Consider the following 22,999-nt stretch of genomic DNA (forward strand, 5'->3'; position numbering starts at 1 on the left):
CAAGCAAGACCCCCGCTCCCCCCGGCGTACATTGAGGCTACACGGGGGAGAGAGAGTCACACATAAAGCACGAGCGAGCGAAAACGATCGTTCTCCGATCCCGGACCGCGTTGTTCGCTCCCCCCCCACCCCTTCCTGGAGCCCGGGGCTGGCCGGGGGAAGGTGGCTCCGTTCTTCCCCCGAGGCCAGTGCGGGGTCTGCGGCTGCCCGGCGAGGTTCCGGCTTCCCCGGGGCTGGCCGGGGGAGCCCCGAGAACTGCAGGCCCGCCCCCCCTTCCTCCTCCTCCTTCCCCTCCTCCCCCACGTGTCCTCCCGGAGCCCAGCGGCCTGATCCCAGCACCCCCCACCACCTCCCTCCTCCTCCTCCCGCTTCGCCCGTTTCCCCGGTGGCGTGGAGAAGAGCAAAGTTGCGACAGCGGCTGGGGGGGCTCTGCCCAGGTAAAGGGGGCGCCATGAGGGAGGGGGACGGCGTGGCCCTGCAGCGGGGGGCAGGGGGAGGATAAAGAAACTTGCTTTCCGCGGCCCCCACCCCACGCGGGTTCGGGTCTTGCGTGAATCGAGCCCTCGTGGTGAGACGCGGCAACGGCGCCAGGACCGAGGCCGGAGCCCGGACTCGGACCGCGCTCTTGGGCCGGCTCGGCGGGCGCAGGCAGCGGGCCAGGCCGGCACCCAGGCAAGGGCGGGGTAGGTGGCCGTACACCGGACCGAACCAGGGACTCCAGTGGTGTGGGCACGGGCCGAACCCGAATCGGGCCGAGTTGGGTGGCGAAGTAGGACGTGGATTCGGGGGCGGGGCGCGGCGGGAGGGGGAAAGCAGGCCCCGCCGGACTGGCCTGGGCGTGGGGGCGGGGGGCGAGTTCGGGGCACTTGCTGGGCTCTGGACCGAGTGGTAGGGCGGGGCGGCGCTAGGGGCTGGGCCGGACCGGCGGGGGGAGGGTGAGGGGAGGGGGAGCCGGGGGTGGAGTAGGGGCGTGGAGTTGTGAGCGGGGTCTGGCCTCGGCCGGGGGCGAAGGTAGATCGGCGGGGCGGCGAGCGAGCGGAGGGAAGGGAGGCCCGCGGTAAGCGCGGCGGCGGGGAAGGCCAGCTTCCGCGGAGTTTGTGCCTGGGCTTCCCAGGCTCCGGCCGCCTCGCTCGCACAAATGGGGCTAGGGGACTGACTGGTAAGCAACTCTGAGTGTTAGACGGTGTGGGGCTGCAATTCCGGGAAAAGCGAGGAAAGACACCGTCTGCAATTATGCCGCACCCCCCACCCACCTCTTAGCATCTGTATTCTGCTCTCTGGGGGCCGAGGACCCTCCCTACCACAATTCTGTTACTCTCCAGCACTCTCACCACCTCCCCTGCTTCGTCGGCCATCTGACTCTCCTACGGGTTTGCGTTCGGGGGTGAAAGGCGGCGGGGTGGGGGGAGGGATAGACTTTCCTTCCCGTGGCGGCAGCCTAGTTCGTACCTTATTCCTACAAGGTAGCGTCGCTTTGGGTTGCATGAACATTGGGGTCTAGATAATTTATCTGCCTCCCCACTGTGATTTGATGACTTTTAAGGAAAGGGACGAACCCCTGAGTTTTCTATGGCTGGGATGAGGTTTGAGGGTTGGGGTTCTCCCCTAGCTCACTTCCACTACCAACCCCTCTTTGCCATGAGCCACTTCCACGGGGATCCGAACCTGGGTGGAGGGGGACGGGAATATTAATGTGCTTCTCTATCTCTACACAGGATCGGCACGGTGAAGGACTGCTAGTCTCGGATGGAAAGTAGCCACCAGTGCAACTCGGGTCGCCCCCACTATTACTTCGGTGAGGGGGGTAACATTAAGAAGGGGATACTGGTGGGTGGGGGCTCAGTCTCAAGGCGGGGGCTGGGCAGTCTCCCGGAGAGACTCCCATTTCTTGGCGGGGAGGAGAGGCGAGCCCCAGCTTCGAGGGAGGGGTTCCGGGGAGGGATGTGGGGGGGTGGCGACGTCGGGGGGGGCGGGAAGACGGGGGGAGTCACGCTCTGCCTGCAAGGGGAGCCTCCCTCGGGCCCCTGGGAGAAGGGGACTGAATGTTTTGTGCTGCCCGGTAGGGGACATCTGGAGTCTCTGGATTTGCACACTGGATCGGGCACCAGTGGCCTGAGAAAGTCAGGTCGGGGCATAAGGTGGAGAGCATTGGGCGAAGGGGGCAGAGAAACCCCCGGCCGCCGCGCACTGATCTCTCTTCCTCAACCTCCTCCTTCTAGGGGCGTCGAGGTGGGGGGGGGGGCGTGAGGCTCTTGCAGCCCCGCGGATTGAGTGCCTCCGCCTCTCCTGGGAGTCTAGCTTTTTGCCCGGCTTGCTGCAGCCACCGCTGCCTCCCTCTCCGGAATCCGCTCGGTCCTAGCAGCGATCCCCTCCTCCTCCTCTCCCCTCCCAGTGTCACCGGGGCTGCTTGGCTCTGCCCCCTTCGCTGCCGCTTGCTCCCTGCTTTCGTCCCTCCCTCTCTTGCTCGCTCCCTCCCTTCGCCTCCACCTCCCCATTCACCCCACCCGCGTAGGCGGCATTCTGGGAGTTGTAGTCCGCTGGCGCGGGGGCTAGCGCCGCCCGCAGACCCGGCCGGACTCCACTTCCCGTCGAGCCCTGCGACCGGCACCCACTCCACCAGGCTTCGCTCGCACACACAGACACACACACACACCGCTCTCCCCCTCACTCTTTCGCTCGCCGCGGCTGCTGCCAGTGTGTGGCTCTGTCTCTCCTCCGCTTTGCTGAGCCCTCCCTTCTTCCTCTCAGTTCCTAGAGTCCGACCGCCGTCGCCGCCGAGAGAGAGGAGAAGGAGGTCGGTGGCGATGAGGGGCGGAGGGGGGCTTCAGATCGGGGCAGTATCAGGCGGGTGGCGGTTAAGAAGGGGTAAGAGGGAGCCCGGGTGGCGGCCTGAGCCTCCCCGCGGAGCCGACCCGGGAACAGGTGCGTCTTTTTTTCTCTCCCCCGACCCCTCCACCCCTTTTGACTCCCCAGCTTTTTCGTATCCCCCCACCCGCTTCTTTCTGTCTTAAGCCTTTCCTTAGCCCTGTCCCTTCTTCGCCCCGGGGCCGCTCTGCTTGCCCCCCGGGGGCGCCGTCCTCTTCGTGTCCCCGGACGTAGCGCTCCCTGGAGCTCGCTGTGTCCTCGCCCCTCCCTTCGGGACAGCTCCCCTGCACTTCCCACCTTCGTACCCCATCCCTGCTCTGCCCTACCCCCTTCTCGACCCCCTTCTCTCTTAGCCAGGTGAGACTTGTTCGCTACGATCCCAGAGAGTCTTCTTCCCGGCTGGGCGGGGGTCTCCATGGAAACGGGGGTCGGTTGATCCTGGGGGGGGAACCATAGGAATTACCCCACTCCTCAGAAAGGGTGGTAGAGGCTACCGTCTTGATAACTACCTAGCCCCAACCCCTGATCCAAGGATCCGACGATCCGAAGGGAGGTTGGCTAGCAGGGCAGGGCGAGAAAAGGCTTGTGTTTTTTTTTTTTTTTTTTTTTTGGGGGGGGGTGTCCGTAATGAAGTCTTGAAGAGACCAGGAGAAAATACCCTCCAACCTCAGGGGAGGTGCGACGTCTGTTCTCAAGGGCTGCTTCCTCGTCAACGCTGAGGTGTGGGAACCGTAGGGTAAGGGGTACCCCTAGGTAGCTGCGGGGCCTGGATTCGGGAGTGGGAGTGCTGTGATGGGGGCAGGGGCAATTATCCGAGTCCCTGGAAAAAAGGCGGGGGATGACTTCGGAGCGCCCTGGCTCCGCTGCCCTCGCTCTAGGGGCGGGGGCCGCCGGGCCAGGCGCCGCGGGGAGGGCGTTGAAATAGAAGGAGGACGAGATCGGGGGGCAATTTATACTAGCCCCGGCAAGCCAGGGGGGAGATCTGGCGTGCTAGCCCTCCACACGGTTCGCGCCAGGCCTGGAGGCAAGGGGTCTGAGAGAGAAGCCCAAGGCTTAAAGGAGAGAGGCTCCGGTTACGGGGCCGGGTTTCGGGATCAGGGGCAATCCCCCAGCCCTTGGAGGAGGGAGAGGGATGGCCGCGAACCCTAGGGCTCCCCCACCCCGGTCCTTAGGGGCGTGAGGAACGGACAGCAGGCCCAGTGTAGCTAGATTCGAGCGGATCGCGGCCGGGGAGTGGGGGGGCTCAGTGGTGGGCTTGGGGGGAGCAGTCCGGCAGCGGGGCGGGCGGGCGGGGCGTGGGGCTCCGGCGGGCGGTGGGGCGGGGCCGGGGCGGCGCTGCCGCCGCCGCCGCCGCCGCTGCCGCCGCTGCTGCTCCTGCTGGGGCCGCCGCAGCCGTTGCCGCCGCGGCCGCCGCTTCTGGGCGGGGAACGGAGGCCAAAGGGAGTCCCGTGCCGGGGCAGAGGGCGCAGGCGGCGCGCGGTGGGGAGGGGGCCGTCCTGGGGGCGGGGGCAGGCGGGGGGGTGGAGCCCCCGACGGGGGGCGGTGCGAGCCCGGACGACGACGACGAGGAGCCCCGGGGGCCGGGTGCATGGAGGACGAGGTGCTGGGAGAAGGAAGAGGGGGTGGGTCCCACGACGGGCCTCGTGGGCTTGGCTCCTCGAGGTTCAGCTTCAGGACAGAACCCTGCAGGGGCGGCCAGAGGCCCGGGAAGAGCTAGGAAGGCGAACTGGCTGGTGGAGGGGGCCCTCCTTGGCGGGGTCCCGCCGAGAGGAAGGCTGGGCCAGAGGGACGTCCGGGGCAAGGCTGGGAGGAGCCGGCCGCACCAAGGCTGGGGATTTCGCGTTATGGAGGTACGGGAGATTGTTGTAGGGAAAGATGTGGTCGTGGGGAAAGGCGGGAGGGAAGCACACTGCGAACCCGGGAGGCCAACAGCACAGGCCCGCGGGGGTGCCCTTCTGGTCCGTTCACACCACTCCCTGTCTCGGGTAGAAACACTCAGTTTTTGTTTTATTGTTTTGAAATTGACAATGTGGGCTGGGAGAAACTGTCGATGTGGTGATACTTACTGGTTCTTGGTGTCTCCTCTAGTAGACAGTGAGAACAGGCTTCTCTTAGGAGGAGCACATGTCTAGCCCAGAGTTTATAGACTCTTCAGGCGAGTGTGGGAAGGAGGTTGTCCCCGTGGCACAGTTGCAGAAATCTTCGGTGAGACTTTGGAGGGTGCAGTCATAGGTTAACTGGTCCTCCACCTCTGCCCCAAAGGCCAGTGCTGGTTACTGGCTAGCCCCATGGTTCTTTTAAACTTTGAAGGCTGTTTCTCCACAATCCCGCTGCTGAAATGTTTTGTGGGGAAATAATTGGCGTATGCATTTGGAGTTGGGAGTGGATTCGATTAATAATACAATCCTAAGGTTGGAAGGGACTTGAAAGGTCATCTAGTTCTCTGTTTATCTGTCCTGTCCTTGAATGTTGGGATCGAGGGAGTCTTGTTACGGAGGACATGGTAGGTGTTTGGGGCAGTTTAGTGTGCTCAAATTGGATGTTGATGTCTCTGTGTGCTACTGAAGATGGCAGTATATAGGAAAGAAATTTGGAGGATTAGATTTGGGGATTAAATGGGATAATCTAATTCCAACAATCACCCAGGGGCTCCACATTGAAGCAGAAGGTTGCAGAGGAAACTAAAATTTTGATGGCAAAGCAAAGGAAAGACTGAGGAAGCTAGTGGAAGTAGGGAGCATGGGGAGTTCAAGAGACTCAAGCTTGATGGTAGGGTTTAGGAGCCACATGGCTGTCTTGACCAAGTCACGAGGATATTGACAAGCAGACATGTTTTGATAGGGCAGTTGAGGCACCTGCCATTGGAACAGGTGGGGACCAGAGTCACAGGCCTTGGGGCACAGAGCATGGTTAAAATCGACTTTTAAGAGGGCTGACCCCATTAGCAGCTTTGCAGCCAGGGCTGGTGGGTTTCTTTTCTTCTTGGCTCTGAGAAGACTAGGACTCGTTGATGATGCAAGGGGACAGGGTGTGGATGCCTGGGTTAAAGAGGACTAGTTCTTTAGAATAACCCAACAAGGAAGAAAGTGTGGATGGTTGGGGTAGGGCAGAGGAAAGCTAAGGCCCCAGCCAGCTCTGCTGTTGGACTGTGGATTGGGCAGAGTGGAGATTTCCAGAAGAAATAGTAGCTTGCACCAAGGCCACTCATGTGGATCTGGCTATTTAGATTTGCCAGGAAGCAGTAGGGAGAGAGGGAGGAACCCTTTCTCAGTGGCTTAGCCTTTCTTGGGAAATGAAAGGAATTTCTTCCAGGGCTCTCTGCTTTATTTATAAGGCAGTTCACTTAAACCGGGTAAAAATATTAATGAGTACACAAGGTAGTGAGTCTCCTCTCTCTCTCTCTCTCTCTCTCTCTCTCTCTTTCTCTCTCTCGATTTATTTTGTTTATTTGAAAGACAGTTACAGAGAGGCAGAGAGAGAAAGAGATCTTCCATCAGCTGGTTCACTGCCCAAATGGCTACAACTGCCAGAGCTGAGCCGATCTGAAGCCAGGAGCCAGGAACTTCTTCTGGGTCTCCCACATGGGTGCAGGGGCTCAAGGAATTGGGCCATCCTCCGCTGCTTTCACAGGCACACCAGCTGGATCAGAAGTGGAGCAGCTGGGTCTCCAGCGGGTGCCTGTATGGGATGCCAGTGCTGCAGGCTGGGGCTTTAACCTTGTGCACCACAGCACCAGCCCCAGCAGTGGGTCTCACAACATGAATACTCTGGATTATAGGTTTCAGGGAGGGGCTTTTTTTTTTTTTTAAAAAAGATTTATTTATTTATTTGAGAGGCAGAGTTACAGACAGAGGGAGAAAGACACAGGGAGTGGTCTTTCACCTGGTTCATTCCCCAAGTAGCTGCAACAGCCGGAGCTGGGCCGATCTGAAGCCAGGAGCCAGGAGCTTCCTCTGGGTCCCCCATGCGGGTTCAGGCGTCCAAGCACTTGGACCATCTCCCACTGCTCTCCCATGCCTTTAGCAGGGAGCTGGAATGGAGGTGGAACAGCCGGGACTCATATGGGATACCGGTTCCCATATGGAATGCCAGGGCACCCGCAGGCAGAGGCTTAACCTATAACACCACAGTTAGGCCCCTGGGAAGGGACTTCTTTGAGACAAACAGAATTAGGGGAGAAAGAGACTTGATGAAAGTAGAAAGAGAAGTCAGGAAGAGGATTGGTTGGGCAGTGAAGACAGGTGTTCATCACGGGCCCCATGTTAAGGCCAGCTAAGGAAAAAGTAGTACCTTGAAATCTCCAGAATAACATTTTCCAAAGAAAAGTCTGAAGAATGCGTAGGGTTCTTTACACTGTCGCTCTGGAATCACTGAGGTTGGGCAAGAAAAAAGAAAGCTCTTGGGTAAAGGTAGGGTTGGGGAGAAAGTGCCATTTGCGGACAAATACAGATATATTTACTTATAAGGAAATAGGATTTAGAGCAGTATACAGGTTCAAGATGCAGAATGTGAAGGAAAAAGGAACAAGAGGAATAAAGAGCCAAAGGGGGCTGTCATTTGGAGCTGGTATTGCGGGATGGAAAAGCTTGCCTTTGATAGGCACAGCTCTGGAAGGGTCTTGCAAGAGGCAGAGGTTAGCTGGCATCCAGGACTTAGCAAGTTTAACAGGTTTAAGCCTTAATTAGAAAATCTAGACTGAAGTAAGGATACTCAGTGGGGGAAGGGATTCACTGTCCTAAATAGAGTGGCCTTGAAAAGAAGGAGAAAGTGGGAATACACCAGTTTTTCCAGGCTGCAGGTAGGAGGGATCCTGGATACAAAGAGGTGAGTGATGGAAATTCCAGAATGAGACAGGATAGAGTGGTGTGAAAGCCTTGGGCCAGAATTGGAGGGCGGGGTAGGAGTATGGAGAAGAGGCTCTGATCAGGAGTTGTACTGTACAACAGATGGAGTGCTTCATTGATGTTAGCTGAGATAAGTGTGGATGGAATAGGACAGCCATAGGGAATAGAGAGCTCTTTTCCAGGGCCCAGCAAAATCTGAGACTCCGAGAGAAGGAATTCACCGTTGAATTTGGGTGGGAAAGTAAACACTGGAGTGGTATAGAGAGAGCGCTGGGCGAAGTGGAAATTAATGGGCTAAAACAGACCCAGAAGAGAGGGAAGAAGCCAGCTATAAATGCATAAGGAGTAGAGAACACCCCAGTCCTTCAAGTTTTCTGGAAGGAACTGACTTCATGCTTGAGTTTGAATTAGACGTTAATCCATGCTTGCCAGAATGTTTGGTGTCAGGACGGCCAAAGAGGGAGGGAGGAAGTAATCTACCTTTCAGCCACTAAGATGCTAAAACGGTATTTTACATGATCTCACAGATGAACGAGGCCTTGTTAATGCCAGTTTTTGAATGGTCATCCTTAAAATAATGTAGAAACCGTTCTTTCCTAAATCGTGCCCTTTTCCATCAGAGTCTTCACCCATGACGTTTTTTTAAAAAGTTTTATTTATGTATTTGAGAGATAGAGTTGTAGACAGAAAGGGGGAGAGACAGAAAGGTCCTCTGCCCACCGGTTCACTCCCCAGATGGCTGCAATGGCCGGAGCTGAGCGGTTCCGAAGCCAGGAGCCAGGAGCTTCTTCCGGGTCTCCCATGTGGGCACAGGAGCCCAAGGACTTAGGCCATAGCAGAGAGCTGGGTCAGAGGAGGAGCAGCCAGGACACGAACTGGTGCCCATACAGGATTCCAGCACCACAGGCAGAGGCTTAGCCCACTATGCCACAGTGCTGGCCCTTTATCTATAACTTAAAAACAATCTTTTATGATGAAAACTTTCTTTGGTAAACTGAAGTTAAATTCCGGTCAAGAGTAAAAAAATTTAACTCTGTACTTCTCTCCCCATACTTCAAATAAGATGTCCTAGTTCCTTCTTTTTTTTTTTTTTTTTTTTTTTTTTTTTTGGTTTTAAGGGCAGAAGCTACCCTTTCACCATAAAACATTTAAAAATGTATCATTTTTTAAAAGTAACTGCAGGCTGCATATCAAGGTTGTATTTTCTCTGGTCAATGAATTTGAAGATGAATTTGAATAGAGATTACTTATTATTTGTAAAATGTGGTGATTTGCACATTTACCTATAAATGTGTGTGGGACAGGATACGTTTTCATCTCAAGGAGACTTTCAACGCAGCTGGCATTGTGGTGTAGGGATAAAGCCACCACCTGTGATGCCAGCGTCTCAGATGAGTGCTAGTTCGTATCCTGGCTGCTCCCTTCTGAGCCAGCTCTGTGATAATGCACCTGGGGAAAGCAGTGGGAAATGGCCCAAGTGCTCGGGCCCCTGCCACCCATATGGGAGACCCGGATGAGGCTCCTGGCTCCTGGCTTTGGCCTGGCCCAGCCCTGGCCGTTGCGGCCGTCTGGGAAGTGAGCCAGCAGATGGAAGATTTCTTTGTCTGTCTCTCCCTCTCTAACTCTTTCAAATAAATAAATCTTTTTTTTTTTTTTTTTTTTTTTTTACAAATAAGGCCTTCAGCTAAGGGTCCATGAGGAATCAAGAGTGCTAAGGAGCAGGCAAACCTTTGTGTTTGGGGCTTCTTTATCAACTGTACAGAGAAGCCCTCATTACTATGGTGTGCCCCGAAATCATTGGTGCCACTGAAGGGTACAGTTTTGTTATAGTGCTGGTGTCCTGGGGCAAGAAAAACAAGCAGATTTTCATTTTCCTAGGCTGTGTGGAGAAGTACACCACACATGATCATGATCCCAGGAGACAGTCAGTGCACCCTGTACCTGACTCCATGAGGCTGTTGGATACCTTCTTATGATAAGGCTTTTCCCTGTTTAACGTGGCTGCTTGTTCAGGTTAGTATAGTGCAGTGGTTCTCACACTTTAGCATACATCAGAAATATTTCGGGGGAGGGGCTTTGGGGACATACAACTTTAGGTTAGAGTCCTTGCTTTTCTGCTTCCTGACTATATGACAAGAAGCAAGTTGCCTGCCTCTCTCTCTCTCCCTCTCTCCCTCTTCCCCTCTTCCCCTCTCCCTCTCTCCCTCTTCCTCTCCCTCTCCCTCCCTCCCCTCTCACCCTCCCTCTCTCTCTCTCCCTTCCTTCCTTCCTTATTTAAATAGCTTGGCTGGAACTCCTTCCAGGTCTCCTACATGGGTACCACAGACCCAAGTACTTGGGCCATTTTCTGCTGCTTTCCCAAGCTGTTAGGAGGGAGCTGGATCTGAAGTGGAGCAGCTCGGACTCTAATCTGCACCCATATGGGAAGCCTGCATTGCAAGTGGTAGCTGAACTTGCTGTGCACAGTGCCAGCCCCTGCCTAGCTTTCTTGAGCTTCAGTTTTCACTGTACAATGGAGGTGATAATACAAACCTCCCAGGGCCATGAGGATTATATGAGTATATATATATGTGTATATAGTGGTAGGTCCATAGTCGATTTCCAATAAGTGGGATCTATTGTCATAATCAAATTATTTTTAAAAATATTTTATTCTTTTAAAAGGCAGGGAAAGAGACATAGAATAGATGAACCGATGGAGGTCTTCCATCTGCTGGTTTACTCCCCAAGTCCTTGAAACAAATTGAGGCTGGGCCAGGCTGAAGCCAGGAGCCAGGAACTTGATTCGGGTTTCCCATATGGATGGCAGGGACCCAAGTAGTTGGGCCATCAGTTACTGCCCCGCAGTTTTATTAGGAAGAAGCTGGAGCTGAAGTGTGGAGTAACCGGGAATTGAACCAGGCACTCTGCTATGGGATGTGGGCTACCTAAGCTACATCCTAACTGCTGTACCAAAAGGCCCCCTGGAAGACAGACAAAAATGGGGGCTGGCATTGTGGCGCAGAGGGTTAAGCCCCTGCCTGCAATACCAGCATCCCGTATGGGTGCAGATTGGAGTCTCAGCTGCTTCACTGACAATTAGGCTCCGTGCTAATGTGCCTGAAAGGCAGAAGAAGATGGCCTAAGTGCTTGGGCTCCTGCCACCCACATGGGAGGCCCAGATGGAGTTCCTGGCTCCTGGCTTCAGCCTGGTCCAGCCTTTGAGGAGAGAACCAGTGGATCTCTCTCTCTCTCTCTCTCTCTCTCTCTCTCTCTCTCTATCTCAACTCTGCCTTTCAATAAATAAATCTTAAAAAAATATAACAATGACAAAATGCTTGCTAGGTTAAGATGCTAAGTGGGATGCTGGCATCCTATTTCAGAGGGAGGGCCTGGGTTTGGGTCATGGCTCCAGTTCTAATTCTGACTTCTTGCTAATGTACACTCTGGGAGGCAGCAGGTGAGCACTTAAGTGCTTAGGTCCCTGCCTCCCACATGGGAGACCCTGATTGAGTTCCAGGCTCTTGGTTTCAGCCTGGTCCAGCCTTGACTGTTGTGGATAAATGGAAGATGGCCTCTCTCTAACTCTAAAGTAAATAAATTTATTTTGGAGCCAAAAATTTTGAAATCCATGCATACTTTTTCATAACACATGTTATTTATGAACTTCTAAAAAAGTTTTATTTGGGGCCGGCGCTGTGGCGTAGTGGGTAAAGCCACTGCTTGCAGTGCCAGCATCCCGTATGGGTGCCAATTCAAGTCCTGACTGCTCCATTTCTGATCCAGCTCTCTGCTATGGCCTGGGAAAGCAGAAGATGGCCCAAGTCCCTGGGCCCCTGCACCCATGTGGGAGACCCGGAAGACACTCCTGGCTTCTGGCTCCTGGCTTCGGATCAGTGCAGCTTTGGCTATTGTGGCCATCTGGGGAGTGAACTAGCGGATGGAATATCTCTCTCTGCCTCTGCCTCTGCCTCTCTGTCCTCTCTCTCTCTCTTCCTCTGTAACTCTGCCTTTCAAATAAATAGATACATCTTTTTAAAAAAGTTTTATTTATTTACTTGAAAGGCAGAATCACAGAGGTAGAGACGGAGCTTCCATCTGCTGCTTCACTCCTCAAGCGCCTGCAACAGCCAGGAGCCAGGAACTCTATCTGGGTGTCCACGTGGGTGGCAGGGACTCAAGTACTTGAGCCATCATCTGCTGCCTCTGCCAGATGCTTTAGGAGCAAGTTGGATTGGAAGTGCAGTAGCCGGGACTCAATCTCAGGCAGTCTGATAGGAGACGTGGGCATCTCAAGCAGTGGTTTATCTCACTGCACCACAATACCCACCCCTTCCATTAGCTTTTTGAAGATCTTATATTTGTATAGATTTCAAAATTTTTTGGCTCCAAAATAAATTTATCTTTTTTTTTTTTTGTAAAGACTTACTTATTTATTGGAAAGACAGAGTTATGGGGCTGGCTCCATGGCACAGTAGGCTCATCCTCCATCTACGGTGCCGGCATCCCATATGGGCACCATTTCTAGTCCTGGGTGCTCTTCTTCCGATCCAGCACTCTGCTATGGCCTGGGAAAGCAGTAGGGGATGGCCCAAGTGCTTGTGCCCCTCACCCACGTGGGAGACCGGGAAGAAGCACCTGGCTCCTGGCTTTGGATCTGCACAGCTCTGGCCATTGTGGCCAATTGGGGAGTGAACCAGCTGATGGAAGACCTCTCTCTCTCTGCCTCTCCTTCTCTCTCTCTGTAACTCTGACTTTCAAATAAATAAATAAAATCTTTAAAAAAAAGACAGAGTTACAGAGGGGGGGGGAGGGAGAGGGAGAGAGAGAGATATCTTGCATCCACTAGTTCACTCTCCAAATATCTACAATGGTCGGGACTGGGCCAGGCCAAAACCTGGAGCCTGGAACTCCATCCCATTCTCACACGTGGGTGACAAGGGCCCAAGCACTTGGGCCATCTTTACTGCCTTCCCAGGCACATTACCAGGGAGCTGCATCAAAAGTAGAATGGCTGGAACTCAAACTGGTACCCATATGTCAGCAGAAGCTTAACCCACTGTACCACAATGCCAGCCCCAAATTTATCTTCTAATTTCATTTTCCATGAACATTTTGAACTGTCCTCAAATTAGTACACATGGAGCATTTACAGTGTGTCCTGGTAGGATGATGTAGCTTGAGTTGCCACCTTTGAGGTGGAAGTGATCACCTTTTTAACTGCTGTAAGGTAACACTGCTCAGTATTTCAGGGAAAGAACTGAAGAATGTATATCCAGTTGAAGCTTCAGGGGACATTTTGGGCCATGGGTGACATTTTAAACAGTCACTGCTTTCTGAAAAGAGCTGCTGTGTTTAATTACGACTGGTTGGGCTTTCCAGCTGTCTCTGACATCTGGAAATTCTATAAAAACTGGTAGATAGAGCCTAGCTCTAGTATGGCTCTACAACAAGGATGTTCATCAACCATTGAATGAGCACATAGTACCTCAAATAGTTCTGGATTCCCCAAACCAAACTTTTGAGTAGACAAAAAACATAGCCTGTAAAGTAGATGTCTGTGCAGCTAAAGTGTTTTTTTTTTAAAGTTTTATTTATTTATTTATTTGAAAGGCAGAGTGACAGAGACAAAGAGATCATCCATCCGCTGGTTCACTGACCAAATGGCCAGAGCTGGGCCAGGCTGAAGTCGGGAGCCAGGAGCTCCATCCAGGTCTGCCATGTGAGTGCAGAGGTCCCAAGCACTTGGGCCATCCTCAGCTGCTTTCCCAGGCACATTAGCAGGGAACTGGATCAGAAGTAAAGCAGTCGGGACTCAAATCGGCACCCATATATATGGACGCCAGCATTGCCAGCGGTGGCTTTACCTGCAATGCCACGACACCCCCCCCCCATTTATATGGTATTTAGGCAAATATTAAAATGAGTAGTTGCTTGAACACACACCTACTGACAGTGGCCAAAGGCAGTGTGTATGTCAGTTGAGTTTACAAATTAGCTGTGGCTAAACCATACTCAGATAGTTGGGAGTTGACTTTATTGTTTTGTCTCACCCAATTTTTTTATTTATATGATTGTCTTTATTGTGAAAGTAAAGAAGAGAAAAATTTCTGTGAGTTAGGGAAGTAAAAGGAATTCAGACTTAATGCTTTCTATGTGGCGTTTTTGGTCTCCACGTGAGGTATATGAGGATTTCTGTTTTTCCTAGTAATTTAGCAAGGATTTATTGAATGCATATTGTGTACTTTGTATCATGTTTGATATATCTGGAGAGAGCTGTTGAAAGAAGTAGAAAATATTGTTTACAAAGATTTGTCTATTTTTTATTTTAAAGGCAGAATGGTGGTGGCGTGGGGAGGGCAGCAGCGACGACCTTCCATCCACTGGTTCACTGGTTCTCTCCCCAAATGCCCGGAACAGCCAACACTGGGCCAGGCCTAAGCCAAGGAGCCGGGAACTCCATCTGGGTCTCCCATGTGGTGGTAGGAACGCAAGCATTTGGGCTATTATCCACTGCCTTCCCAAGAGCATTAGCAGGGAGCTGGGTCACAAGAAGAGCAGCCAGGGATCAAATCCCCATTCTAATGGCATGGTATGCTGTAGTCGCAAGTGGCAGCTTAACCTGCTGGGCCACAAAACCCAACCCTGATAGGAAGTTGAATTAATAATGACAGTTTGAAATTCTTTGAGATACTGTTGTTTAATAAGAGATATTTAGATGTAGATTCAATATTTTTTCTTAAAGATTTAATTATTTGAAAGTTAGAGTTACAGACAGAGAGAGGGAGAGACAGAGAGAAAGGTCACCCATCTACTAGTTCATTCTCTAAATGGCTGCAATGGCCAGAGCTGAGCTGATTCGAAGCCAGGGGCCAGGTGCTTCTTCCAGGTCTCCCACGTGAGTTCAGGGGCCCAAGCACTTGGACCACCTTCTACTACTTTCCCAGGCTATAGCAGAAAGCTTTGGAAGAAGAGCAGCCAGGACTTGAATCGGTACCCATATGGGATGCTGGCACCATTACCCACTATGCCATGGCACCGGCCCCTAGATTTAGTTTTGAGTGAGTAATAAATACTAATATTTTAATAACAAATACTGAATTGAATTGAATGCCTAGCTAGATCTGGTTTGGGGTGAGAAAATAGGAAAAATAACCTTATTTTAGTCTCTCCAGATATTTGTGTCCAAGGTACAGGAGACTAAGAAAGGCAAAAGCTGGGTGAGGAGGAATCCTCTGCAGATGGAACATTCCATCTCATGAATACAACATGCTGAAAAGCAGGCCCTGGAGGGCCACAGTCACAGTACGTAGGAGCAGGGCACAGGAGCATCAGAAGGGGGATTCGAGTGTCCTGTTACCCTGATTCAGCATTGGAGTGTGAAAGCCATGGTCCTACTGAAGACCAAGACTGAGGAAACTAAATCTTAGTTTTGGCGTAGCGGAAATTAGAAGTGCTCGAAGAATGACCCTACTTACTTAGGGTGACATTTTTAAATGGCTTTGCATTTTAAAAAGGGGCTGATTCATTTTACAGTGACCACTTCAGTTTTCTAGGTGTCTGTGACACCTAGAAGTTGCGCAAAATCTTATAGCCAGAGCCCAGGTCTACTATAAAGCTAGGATGAGAGGTGTCCCTTAAATGGAGTGAAATAATTTCCTTACAGCAGGAAATGGAAGTGAGTCCTATTTGAATAATAGGAAAAATGTATCTTGGTAGTGGGTAGACAAGTTAAAACAATCTGGTAGTATGAAAATGTGAGTGAGGAGCTGGCATTGTGGTCTAGCAGGTAAAGCTGCCACCTCCAATGCTGGCATCCCATATGGGCACTGGTTCGAGTCCCAGCTGCTCCAGTTTTGATCTAGCTCCCTGCTAATGCGCTTGGGAGGGCAGTGGAGGATGACCCAAATGCTTGGGCCCCTGTGCTCACGTAGGAGACCCAGAAGAAGCTCCTAACTCCTGGCTCCTGCTGGCCCAGTCCTGGATATTGCGGCCAGTTGGGGAGTGAACCAGGAGATGGAAGATCTCTCTCTGTTTCTCCTTCTCTCTCTCTCTCTCTCTCTCACACACACACACTGCCTTTCAAATAAATAAATAAGAAAGTGTGAGTGAAAGAATCAAACTTTTACGTTTGCCTACTTTTTTTGTTGGAATAGATTACCTTTGGTCCTCGTAAGTGCTCTCAGGTTCTTAGTTTTAGGCAGAGCGTAAATTATCCCCATCCAGCAGATGACATGGCAAGTGGACATAGTGAGCTGGCTGAGCAGCGGGGACTGGAAGTACTCTCCAAGTTTTCTGACCACAGTTTAGGCTGTTGTTATTAGAGTGTATCGCTTTTCAAGGTGCTGCTTGATTAGATGGTTCTGAATGGGTCTTGGATGTTCCTGAATATCAAATGATTGCAGAAAGGAGCGAGGAGGTATTCAGAGACAGTGAGGAGACGGAAGAGCACGTGAATGGATTTGGATTATGCTCACAGAGGAGCTCCAGGGATATGGCAAGCCCTGGCTACCTTACAAGGTGACTACTTTGGAGGTAACTACATGCATTTGATTCAGCGAGCTTTCACAAGGTATTTAACAGACAGTTAACATTCCTTTGTATTCAGTCTCGTAAATGTTTATAGGGAAGGTTTTTAAACATGGAGGCATCCACAGAGTCCGTGCAGATGTCTATACTGGAACTGTGTGCAGATAGACAACTACTTAGCCGCTTGGTAAATACAAGAATTAATGTATCTGAGAACAGGATGCAGTGTCCCTTGTAAGACTGATCCTTTGGGGTAGACAACAGTAGAAATATTTGGATAGGAAGAACACCCAGGGGAACTAGAAAATGCTAGAATAAATGTAGTCAGGCAGAAGGTTGAGGTGAATAGCAAAGGACCAGCTTCTTTCTCATTTCTCTCTTTTTTTTTTATTTGAGAGGGAGAGGGAGAGAGAAAGAGAGAAAGGAAGAGAGAGAGAGAGAGAGAGAGAGAGAGAGAGAGAGAGAGAGAATATCTTGTATCCACTGATTGAGTTTCCAAATGCCTGCAAGGCCCAGGGCTTGAGTTAGGCCAGAACCACAGCTGGGAGATGGGAACTCAGTGCAACTGACAGAAACCCAGCGATGTGAGCCATCACCACTGCCTCCCAGGGTCTGCGTTAGCAGGAAGCTGCAGTCAAGAGCTCTAGCCTGCAGTCAAACCCAGGCACTTCAGTGTGGGACACAGGCATTTGAACCACTTAAATGCCCATCTCCTTTCTTCTGCCTTCAAATAGCCTAGTGGGTTATTTCCAGTTGATTCTGTGTATGTGAAGTTGTGTGTGGTGGTGGAGGAACCTGCTTTACATGAAGGGAAGCAAAGTAAAGTGACTGGGATATATATACACATGATTCTGGAGTTGTAGGGAATGGTATTTGGTTAATGGTAGGTAAAGATGGGGGACATGAGAATATTAGTGTACCCTTATATGTGAAAGCATTAAAATAGAACAATTTAAATTGGAAGAGGCCAGTGTTGTGGCACAGCAGGTTAAACTACTACCTATGACACCGGCATCCCATGAGTTTCCAGTTCAATTCCTGGCTGCTTCACTTCTGATCCAGCGCCCTGCTAATGTGTCTGGGAAAACAGAAGAGGCCCCAAGTACTTGGACCTCTCCCTGCCAACTACTTGGAAGACCTGAAAGGAGTTACAGGTGCCAGGTTTTGGTCTGACCTAGTCCCAGCATTTGCAGCCATTTGGGGAGTGAACCAGCGGATGGAAGATCTCTTTCTCTGTCTCTCCCTCTCTCTCTCTTTCACTCTGTCTTTCAAATAAGTAGCTCCTTTTTTTTTTTTTTTTGACAGGCAGAGTGGACAGTGAGAGATAGAGACAGAGAGAAAGGTCTTCCTTTGCTGTTGGTTCACCCTCCAATGGCTGCCACGGCCGGCGCACTGCGGCTGGCGCACCACGCTGATCCGAAGCCAGGAGCCAGGTACTTATCCTGGTCTCCCATGGGGTGCAGGGCCCAAGGACTCGGGCCATCCTCCACTGCACTCCCTGGCCACAGCAGAGAGCTGGCCTGGAAAAGGGGCAACCGGGACAGAATGTGGCGCCCCGACCGGGACTAGAACCTGGTGTGCTGGTGCCGCAAGGCAGAGAATTAGCCTAGTGAGCCACGGCGCTGGCCCAAATAAGTAGCTCTTTAAAAAAATAAATTGGGAGAACTTCCTCATAGCGGGGTAGGGGTTGGGTTCTAGAATGAAGTAAGGAAAACAGGAATGTTGTTCTCCTCTTGAATATCATGGAATGAGGCAGAGCAACAAGGAAGGTAAGATCTACAGTAGGAGTTGCGTATCTAAAGGCAGGGAGGGGCTGATGCCATGGTGCAGTGGGCTAAGCCTTCGCCTGTGGCACCTGCATCCCATATGGGGCCCGGGTCAGGTCCTGGCTTCTCCTCTTCTGATCTGGCTCTCTGCCGTGGCCTGGGAAAGTAGTTGAGAATGGCCCAAGTGCTTGGGCCCCTGCACCCATGTGGGAGACCCAGAGGAGGCTCCTGGCTCCTGGCTTTGGCTCGGCTCAGCTCCAGCCGTTGAGGCCATTTGGAGAGTGAACCGGCAGATGGAGGACTTTTCTCTCTGTCTCTCCCTCCCTCCATAACTCTACCTCTCAAATAAATAAATAAAATCTTAAAAAAAATAAAGCCGGGGAAAGTTCTCCTTGTTGGGTATGTGTACCCTTCTCCATGGAAAACAATGACTTGAGAAGTTTTAACTTCTCTCTAAAGGCGTGCCAGTGGCAGAGCGGAAGCCATGGCCTTTTCACTTTAGCACTGGGATCTCACTGTCGCGTCTCTTGGATCTCCTTCCGGGTGACTTCGATGCTGCTTTTCCCAAAGTGGAATTACGGGGTGGCCTTTCCATTGCTTCTGCGAAGTCTACCTCTGTCTTGGGGAGCTTTATTCCCCGAAGCTTGACTCTCCAAGCGCTCCAGTTTTCTATCGGAGCACTAGGTCCGGAGTTCGTTTTCTTTGCTTGTTACTCATAACTAACCCAGCCCTCCCTCCTCAAACTGTCCTCCGGCCACGCCTGTCCTCTTGAGGACCCGTGCAGGGCCAGGCTTTGAGAGATGAATATTTTCCAACTCTTTCATTTTTTAAAGTCACAATTGGTTCCAGGTCACTGGGCAGTATGAACCAAAAGGAGCCCGAGGGAGGGGGTACAACCAGACTTAATTTAGCTGAGACCTTTTTTTTTTTTTTTTTTGACAGGCAGAGTTAGACCGTGAGAGAGACAGAGAGTTATAGACAGTGAGAGACAGAAAGAAAGATCTTCCTTCCATTGATTCACCCCCCAAATGGCCGCTACGGCCAGTGTGCTGTGCTGATCCAAAGCCAGGAGCCAGGTGCTTCCTCATGGTCTCCCATGCAGGTGCAGGGCCCAAGGACTTGGGCCATCTTCCACTGCACTCCCTGGCCACAGCAGAGAGCTGGACTGGAAGAGGGGCATCCGGGACAGAATCCGGCACCCCAACCGGGACTAGAACCTGAGGTGCCAGTGCCGCAGGCAGAGGATTAGCCTAGTGAGCCGCGGCACCGACCAGAGACCTTCTTAATTCAGAGTTTCTAATTTAACTGTCTTGATGGTAGAGTCCAACTGTGAGTAAACAGGCATGTTTCCCAGTGTATGTAGAGGGCCTGGTTGTGTCACATACGTGGCCAGCTCTGATTGTTCCACACTTTACGGGGTCTTTGGACACACAGGGAGATTCTGCAGCAGTTGTCATGGTCATTTTCAAGGTTAGAAACTTTTCAAGCATTGTCTGCCTTGGCAAAAACCATGTGTTGGGTAGATTCTGTGCTACCTCCTTTAATGGCCTTCTCTTCCTCATACACATGCAGATGACCAGGCTTTTGCTTGTGGCTGTTGTGAAATCTGCTTGTTTTCGCATCTTCATTTCAAAACAAACAAAAAATTCTACCCCATCAGTAAAATCTCCTTTGAGATTCTAGTGCTGCCCAAAGGCTATCGCTGACTCCCACAGCCCCGACTTGGGCTATAATTTGATGTTGTTCTTCCTCTTTTGACGATCTAGTCTTTCTAAACTTTTCTAAAATGTCTGTCTTCAGTGCTTGCCCGCAGTGTTTCAGTTTGGCCCGTGATGGGGAAATATTTCAGGTTCCCCTATTTCGTTTTTTCCCTTTTTGTTGGTATATGCCATGGACTTCTCTTTTATGATTTCCATACCTGCCCTTGTTTTCTAGTGCTTTTTTTTCTTTATTTTTAAAAAATGATCTCTGCTTCATTATGATTTCTCTTCTGCTACCTGCCTGCCCTAAGCCTAGCTGCTGTTTGCACCATTCTAGAATTTATTGCTCTCCTCTTAGTCCATTTTCTTTTGGGGTTTGCCCTGTTCCATAGTGTGATAGTCTGGTTGCCTGCTCACTGCGGCTCACTTGTTGGATTCATGTCCTTGATCCTTAAGCCAGCCCTTCTCCTCTCATGTGCATGTGCCTGCCGAGTTGGGGAGTTTCAGTGGGGCTCATCACTTTGGGCTGGGAGAGCATGCACTCTCCTCTGTCCTCACCGAGAGTTGGATATGCCTGTTGAGTTTCCTCCCCAGAGTGAGGACAGCTCCCAGTGGTCCCGGTGCCTTCCGCACGGGTGACCAGCATTTGATTCTTGGGCCATGCAGCTGTTCATTTCTTAACAATTACGTGGTTGTGACATCTGGGAAAATCCTTTGAGGTATTTCATATCCCGGTGCCTATGCTTCCTGGGTCATTTGGGGTTACCAGGTTTCTTCCAAGTTCCTTTTCAGAACTTTGCCTTTGATGTGATGATTCCCATCAGAGAGCCAGAGGGGGGGAGTACGCACACAAGTGTGTGCCTCAGTGCAACCTACCAAGTGTGGCCTGTCCGTGAGCTTTTTCCTTTTTGATCCCCTGTCCTGAGATGTTTACAGCTCCCAATTACTAATTAGATCAGACACGAGGTAACAAAACCGAACCCTAGGCCTGCGGAATCCCAATCTCCGGGGCTGAGATGCAAGAATCTGTATTTCGAAGAAGATGCTCAGTGATTCTGGCTGAGGAAATGTTGGTCCACGTTGACCATCCTGACTCCTCTTTTCCTATGTGGGCATTGATGCCATCAGGAACCTATTGTCTAGTGTCATTTTAAACATTCCCTTTGCTTTCTCTGGTTCAGCAGGACCAATATTGTTTCTGTATTCTCCTTCCTGCGTTTCTGCCCCCTCTTTTCTCTCTGTGCAAAGGCTACCACTAATTAGCCGCAACAAGCTTCAAATGGGAAGGGGTGCTGCTCTGAAAATACTATGATATAAGATTGGGAGGCGAAGATTTAACTGGATGCTGCATCTCTGGGATCTCATGAAAATGGAGGTGTCTAGTATTGGTTTTGCTGTCTAGGGAGCTTTCAAATATGTATCATGTAGTAATTATTTTGGCTTGAACTTGGTTTTCTTATTTTTAGTTTCTAAAAAATTTTTATTTAGGTGATGTTCTTTTTTTTAAATGCCGAGATTCCCCCTCTGATTTCTACCGCAGACCCTAAGAACCACTAATCCCCTCTAAACAGAACCAAAATAAACATGAATGAAAAATCTGTGGTCACTAACACATCTGCTGCCTATAGATATGGAGGGTCTTGAAAAAGTTCATGTGAAGCATGCATCATGAAAACACCTTGTATGGATTTTTATTTTTTTTGTGTGTGCACCAAAATAAAGTTCCCTTTTAATTCTTTTTTTTTTTTTTTTTGACAGGCAGAGTGGACAGTGAGAGAGAGAGAGATAGAGAGAAAGGTCTTCCTTTGCCGTTGGTTCACCCTCCAATGGCTGCCGCGGCCGGCGCGCTGCGGCCGGCGCACCGCGCTGATCCGATGGCAGGAGCCAGGAGCCAGGTGCTTTTCCTGGTCTCCCATGGGGTGCAGGGCCCAAGCACCTGGGCCATCCTCCACTGCACTCCCTGGCCACAGCAGAGGGCTGGCCTGGAAGAGGGGCAACCGGGACAGAATCCGGCGCCCCGACCGGGACTAGAACCCGGTGTGCCGGCGCCGCTAGGCGGAGGATTAGCCTAGTGAGCCGCGGCGCCGGCCTCCCTTTTAATTCTATTTCAAAGTGGGGGGGGGGGGGAGAGAGAGAGAAATTGATTGATTCCATCCACTGGTTTACTCCCTAAATTGTTGCAACATACAGGTCTGGGCCGGGCCAAAGCCAGAAGCCAGAAACTCCATCCTGGTCACCCATATAGATGCAGGGGCCCAAGTATTCGGGCCATCTTCTGCTGCCTTTCCAGTTGCATTAGCAGGAAGCTGGATCGGAAGCAGAGTAATGGTCTTGAACCAGCAGTCTGGTTCACAAGTGGCAGCTTAACTTGCCGCACCCCAACACTGGTCCTTTCCATGAGCTTTTTGAGCTACCTGCATATTTAGGTAGCAACTAAAACTTGCACTTTGTGTTGAAAATCATTTTATGACAAGAATGGCCCCTTGCGTTGCCCGAGTCCTCTAATGCTGCACAGAGAGAAAAAATGAAGAAAGCACCTGACACATCAGCCAACAGGCTGAGCTGTTGTTTCTTAGACCAGGGATATTTAGAGCTATTCTAAGAGACAGTCAAAACTTGATTGACCAGGATAGGATGTTCGGGGCATGGGGTCCTCCTTAATAATCGTTCTAAAATGACACTAATCCACATAACTGTCTGGTAATGTTTAGTAGACATTTTTCAGGAAAAGGTAAAAAGCCATGGTTCTCCTATAGATATAAGAGTGAAAATGTGTTAAAGATTTTATTTTGCTTGGTGATCAACAAGGGAACCAGACAGACGTTTGAACCAGTTCAAAGCAAAACCCAAAAAAGCACAAATTTATATGGAGCGAAGGAACTGAATTGCATATGGAGGCAAAACTGGTTTTTCCACAGTGGTGAAGGAAGTCCATCCAAACTATAGGAGAGGACAGAGTCCACATATCCATTGGTTACCTGCAATTTCTACAAGTTGCAAACAGCTTGCAGACAATGAACTGGGCTAGAATCTTGCCCTCCCCCTCCCCCAGAAGGTGTGCCATAGACTTTACATTTTTGTCTGTAGTAAACAAGTATGGTGGATGCTTTTTGCTTTGTTTTGTTTTGGTTGATTTTGTTTCTTGGGGTGTCCCAGGGTCCTTACCTCAATTCTCATCCAGAATTCAGTTCTGTGTAACACACATTCACTGAATGCTTACTGTGTGTAAAAGCATTGCAGAGGAACCAGAGACGGAAAAGGACAATATTTCTTACTCAAGTAGCTGATTGTCTGGTTGTCTGGTGGGGAGAGGCCG

General features: G+C 51.0%; 1 protein-coding gene across 4 annotated transcripts in view; it reads left to right on the plus strand.

Moving 5' to 3' along the window:
• The first annotated feature begins 296 nt into the window (after positions 1–296).
• The window catches only part of BCORL1 (BCL6 corepressor like 1), a 71,876-nt gene continuing 49,173 nt past the window's right edge, over positions 297–22,999 (plus strand). The window contains exons 1-2 of one of the 4 annotated variants that reach the window (XM_051827492.2): positions 297–437; positions 1,716–1,795. The gene's annotated coding sequence lies outside the window, so the exon portion shown is untranslated. Of the gene's footprint in view, positions 438–1,013; positions 1,160–1,715; positions 1,796–2,656; positions 2,795–4,611; positions 4,716–22,999 lie in introns of those variants that run through there. The other 3 variants (XM_070066468.1, XM_070066469.1, XM_070066470.1) reach the window with 3 other exon arrangements.

This window comes from Oryctolagus cuniculus, chromosome X (assembly GCF_964237555.1).
Source record: "Oryctolagus cuniculus chromosome X, mOryCun1.1, whole genome shotgun sequence".
NCBI lineage: Eukaryota > Metazoa > Chordata > Mammalia > Lagomorpha > Leporidae > Oryctolagus > Oryctolagus cuniculus.